The following is a 6,399-nucleotide window of genomic DNA, read 5'->3' on the forward strand; positions in this document are numbered from 1 at the left end:
TTAGAGACATTATTCTTACACAACTTGTTCTCAACCTTTATCCAAAAAAGTCTGCAGAGTAAATACTTGCACTTGAGAACAGCATTTAACACAAAGGATGGAATAATAGACAATTGAATGTTTGTGCTAAGATGCCACTGTTAAAGCCAATCCTGCCCAAATCCTTGGCCTTATATAGTTGCAGGTGTGTTAACAGATCAGATATTTGAATCTTCATCCTGTAATAACATGTTTCTCTTTGAATACAAGCACACACTCATGTCAGTGTGTCCTTTTTTATGATTAGATTGATGTGTTTTTGCTCAAACTGGGTAAATATTATGGAAGGAACACCAAATATCGTTTCATATCATTGTAACAATTAAAGAAATACAACATATGCACTATATATATATATATGCACATATGAATATGCATATTCACTATGGAAAGTATGCACATGCACAGACATTTCAATGCATTCCATTCATACATCTAAATGCACAAACGCATACATACACCACATACCCATCTAACACATTATTACATATAGGTGCAACTATGTACTTACTACTGTATATATAAAAGGCAAAATAGCATTATTAACAATGGGCCCCAGTTCACGGTGAAGCATGCACGCGCGCGCACACACACACACACACAAGGGTATTTCCAAGGTGGCTTTCTGAATAACTTGAAAGTACTCGTTCATCACCCAACACGTTGATAGAGGGCTTGCTCCCTACAGGCCCCCCACCCTACGGGCCCCAGTGCAACTGCATTGTCTATTCAGCACCACTGCAGTAAACCCCTTCTCCGTCTTTAGACGTCCATTCTCAGGCATGTACAAATAACAGAACATCTAAACACATGCCTCTACAGTGGATATCAGAGTATTAGGTGCTACATTTGATATTACTTAAAATACATTTGGATACAGACATCGTAATACATGTCAGCCCTCTTTTCCTCACAGCTAATGGCAGGGTAGGTTACTGCCATTGGTGTGTGAGTGTGGGAGCGTTTATTGTACATGAGCGAATGGGTGAATGAGAGGCAGACTAAAAAGCGCTTTGGATAAAAGTGCCATCTAAACGTAGTTCAATTACTGTTTTCACTATTTTAAAATACTGTACAGTTAACATGTGATTCTCATACTATGAATATTAGAACATGATTCCAGTTAGTGGCTGTTTTAGATACAAAAATATATTTGTCAAACAATAAAACACTTTTAATTCCTGGCTTATTGAGGGCACTCCTATATCATTTTAGAGACATCCTGAATATGAGTATTTTTGTTTTTATACACATTCTACAATAAAATAGTTCACAATAAATGCATCTCTGACTGCATCACACTTTCAGCCTGTAAATGTCTTGTGAAATCATTTCTAAGCTTCATTTGATGATATGAAGCATGACTGCCATGCACAGAGAGGACATCCTACCACTATTTAATAGTTATTATTCTATTGTTTATCCATTATTTATCTCTTGTGCATTACTTTTCATGCTGAGATAAATTGTGTTCACTGTCTCTGGTTAGCTTTTTTTTAAGTTTAAAACATATACACTACATATCATTTGCAGAACATTATTTGATGTACAGTGTAAAGGTGAAAGTGTTGCTGTTGCTCATTTACTTTTAATTGTGAGTGGAAGTCCCCAACAGATGGAACACAATAAGTCTTTTCAGACCATAAAGGCTGTATCTCAGAATCAATAAAGTGCACCTTAACTGACGATTAAAACATCATTTTGACCCTTGCAACTGACTGGAAAGAGGCAGTAATAAGTCATTAGTCACTTCATTTTAAAGTCATTAATGCTTAAATGAATGGCCCGCATGCCTGGAATTTATTAGTATATGACATTACTATTCCCTGACAAATTAAAAACGATATACAATTAGATTGAGTTGAGTACAGTGTGACAAATGAAGCCATCGTAAATTTAGGTTGCTGTCTGTACTTAAACCACAAAAAGTGTGGAAATACACCACGTAAAAACCTGTTGACTCTCTCCGTCATGCTTGTCAGTATTCTCAGAAGAGCTTGACTCTGATGCATGAAAAACCAGTTGTCCAGAATCGGATATGGAGTAACCTTCCTTTAGTTATATTGTGATCTGACAGGTAAAAAGCTTTGCATTAAAAACACTTGTCAGCTTTGCCATATCGCGTGTCCACCAAAAGCCTTTCCTGCTAACTCCTGAAAACACGCCGTAGTGTTTGTTTCACAATGATTTTTGTTGAACGCTTTGCGACAGATATTAATGAGCCTTTAGTGCCTGAGTGAACATCGGATAGCTCTGTTCACTGTTTATACTCACTCACATCCAAACACACTGCTAAAGCCCAATGAGGCGTTTCATTTTTCTTTTCCTTGGCCTGCAGGACACTGGTGCTCACTTTGGTTGTTTACTACACTTCTACTCCCGAACACATTGTGCATTGTGTCACACAGAAGAAATCAGAGGATATCCTATTCCTACCCCAGTTGCCACCCGATCATCAAAGCATTTTATATATATTTGGTTTGCTGTGATTTATTCACAAATTGCCTCAGTCTTTTCGTGCGGTTCTGGTCTTGCTCCCTGCTAGACGTGTGAGTTTGATCACAGTACAAAATGAAAAAGATCTGAATGTTCATTGGCAAAACAACCTGCAACCTGCAAAAAAAAACAACACTAAAGAGTTGGCTGTGGTTATCTCTATTCCTGTTTGTGATCGCGTATTCGAAAAATCCTGATTGATTAATGGCATTGGATATTTGGCAGGAGATGATGGTCCACTGCCTGAGGCATTTGGACTCAGGCAGTGTCATGATACAGTGTGTTGTCTTCAGCATTCCTTTCAGACAATGTGAGATGTTGTTTTATCCCTTCACTGTTGCTGTCATTTTGCATGCACATGAAAGAAGACATCTCCGAGAAGCCATTTATCATTGTGGGAGAAACATTACTTTGGCACACAGTACAAGAAAACTACATTAGAACCGAAGACAGAGTTGTCTCACATGCTGTAGACTGAATAATGATACTGATTTAACATTTACTTCTTATACAACCGTCCATTTGTAAACTGCATGTGCAAGAAAATGAAAAATGAAAGCGAACAAAAGGGTAAAGGTTCAAAAAATAATTTTCTGGGCGGGATGATGACAAAAACAAAGTCAGAGGAGTTGCAAAATCAGTAGTTTTTCTCCTGCATGTAGCACACACATGTAAATAAAAATATCTATGTCAATGTCAAAAGGCTCAGGAGATTTGATAAGTGTAACTTTGCCCAGATGGTTTTAGGTGAGGATAAGTCTCAACATCAAAATGTATCACCCTCTTGGGGGCATGAATGTAGACAGCCAACTGATCACAATCCAGCCATTACTTTTCAGATACGACCAACAAAACGACATAGAAAGAAAAGACCAGCAAAGCCAATACCGGTATCGGCAGAGGTAGAAAGTATTTTCACTGTTATGTTAAAGGTGATTTGAGATGGTGTAATTACATCTGTAACAGGATGCATATCCTTTTGTGACAGGATGTTATGTTTAGGAATTTTTTGGTTACACCCACTATGCCGCACAAGGTCACTATTAAAGATGCGGTGTCTTCCCAGTCCCCATTTCATTAGACATGTAATAGAATAGAATAGAATAAGGTTAGTATCTTAAAAAGATACTTTTCAAAAGTTTTTCCACAAAGTACTTTGGTATAGACTTGTCGATTTGTGATTTGTCATGGAGGAATATAACCTAATGTCAGTTTAACCTACGATTAATGTTAGCTTTTTCTAAACCTTAACCATGAACTTTACCTCACAACCATAGTTGCCATGCACAGATATTGCAGACAGATGTTATTTTAAAAACGCTAGCACTGGACACTAACAAATACAATCTGGGGTTTTCCACAAACATCTCATTTTATCATTCTCTCCGGCATTAGACCTCTTCAGTTTTGTTCACCATGAAAAGTCCTACATGTGTACAAATATTTACAAAACTAACCATTTTTAGAGCTCCTCCACTGGTTTTCAAGCTATAACATTCTTATTTTATTCTAACATATTCATCACTTAGCTGTATTTGGCTCTATACCCAGAAGCTATGCTCTTCAGATAACACTGCTCAGAAGATAAGATCAAATATTACACCACTCTGCAACTGAGATGGTTTTGGGTTTTTGTGAAAGAATCTTTGCGTCATAATTTCCCTTGTTTTTTTCCCAGTGAAATTCCTCCGGGTTTTTATCTTCAGGTGTTAGTTACAATCATCTGGGGGGAGATAGAAGTCTCTAAAGTAACAGTGTGTCTGAGGTGGTCTTACTGGACTTCAAAGCAGCACATATCTTTACACACACATTACACTTACCAGAAGGACTGGATATCAGCTTTTCCAGCCCCTGATGGAGCCACTTTTACTATTATAACAATGTTACATTGCCTGTTTGGAAATCTGCTACACTGGATGGGAACACAGACAGTTTTGTCATGCACCACAACCAAAAGCACAAACATGTAGAGTGTAATTAGAGTTTAATGAGCATTAAGCTCCCTGACCTCCAACGAATAAAAACGTTGACTGGCTGATTTTCAGTGGGCATTGGACAGCGGCTGCACGCTGATGGATAAGAAAAGAAACGAAACTGTTATGGCTCGAAGCACAAGCCAAGCTCCTCTGACAGGCGAGGGCTCTTGGGAAACAGAATAAACACATGCAGTGGCTTGTTCGAGTTGTGCCTGAAGGGAAATCTGAAGTATAATTATTGCTGAAAACTTTTGGTAGGTATTATGCAATGAAAACTCTTGTGAAATGAGCTCTATTCAGTGTTACTATACCATAATAACACTAACAATGCAAACAAATGTGTGTCTGCGCTGTATTTGACCAGCATTTTCTGCATAACTTTTTGCTTCTTTAACCACCCGGGTCACTTTCTAACGGAAGTATTTCATACATGTTTGTTTAGGAGCTGTTACTTCGACTCTTTTAATGCAGCAAATAAACTGCTGTGGAGTACAGTGTGAAGGAGAGAGAATTTTATTCCTCAACAGAGAGCAACGATTTACTCTTGCTTAAATCCAACTGAGAGTATATGTCTTGATTTACAAACGGCATGTGACAATTGAGTCAGCTATAAACCCACTGGCAAGTTGAGAACAGAGTGATGTCTTGAAAAAACATTGCAAAATCAATCCTAGACTACCGGAGGGAAAAAAAATTGTTTTTCTATGATTGAACCTTCGTATAGATTGATTTAATGAGACTTGTTGGATAAAGTAAAATAATCTGTTCAAATGATTTATTAAAACCTGCTCAAGAATAGCAAGCACGTACAATTTCCTGTTCTGTTCTGCTCTTTCCTGTTCTGTTCTGCTCGGTGGGGAAAATATGAATAAAATGATTCACAAGCCGGTTAGAATATTTCCATTTGATGTAATAGTACCACTTTAAAAGCACGGCATCTTGGGTTTGATAATTCACTCAGTGTGAACATTGTTTCACTGGAGTGATCAGAGTGTTGTGTTTCCTGTCTTTGTATAAAGGAGGACTACATCCAGCATTAAGTGCTGTTGCCCTCTGGTGTCAGATGAAGTGAACTGCTTTGGCTTTAAAATGAAAAAAATGTCACATGCAAAGCAACATTAAAGGCAGTCTGTACACAACACCAACCTGTAAAAACACCCAAGTGAAAACAGTTTATCAAGACAAAAATGTCAGGCAATAATATCGAGTAAAGATGAACTGAGAGGGGTCAAAATTTAAATGAATGCTGGCTTTTGTCTAGAGTCCCCAAAAGTCTAAGAATGTGACACTCCTGCATTTGATCAGCGGCATTTCTGTGTTTAAAGTTCTGTGAACCAATCGGCATTTCATGCGTTCAGTCCGTTCATGTCTGATTCACAGCAGGGTGTATGAGGAGAGCTGGTGTTAACAATGCCAATTTCAAATCACATTTTTCTTAAGTTTTGCAAATGTTAAATGTATTCAACATGTTTTATAAACCTCAAGGATAAACATAAAGGGTTTGATGGGAACAATGACTGTTAAAAAACTCAATAGGCTATCTTTATTGTATGTCTAAGGAAATTACTTGAAATTACTGCAGACCATTTGCCAAAGAATACCCAAGAAAATGAATTCATTTTCACAATAAATATGATCATCATGTCTGTTTTTATCAATGGAAAAGAAAGGCCTAGCTCTCCGATTGATTCAAACCCATTCACTTTCTCACTGTGAGGCAGCACTGATCCACCGTGTGAATAAATGTAAACATGATGAGATACAATCTGAATCCATGAAAAGTGAACTATGTCTTGTTTGTTTACCTTCACATTATTGACTGTCATCGTAACTACAACCACGACTTGTACACATGTACAACACTTCTGAAGAAGGCGTTAGAGCTTTA

This window comes from Anarrhichthys ocellatus, unplaced genomic scaffold (genome assembly GCF_004355925.1).
Source record: "Anarrhichthys ocellatus isolate YVR2014 unplaced genomic scaffold, GSC_Weel_1.0 scaffold32, whole genome shotgun sequence".
In the NCBI taxonomy this organism is placed as follows: Eukaryota; Metazoa; Chordata; class Actinopteri; order Perciformes; family Anarhichadidae; genus Anarrhichthys; species Anarrhichthys ocellatus.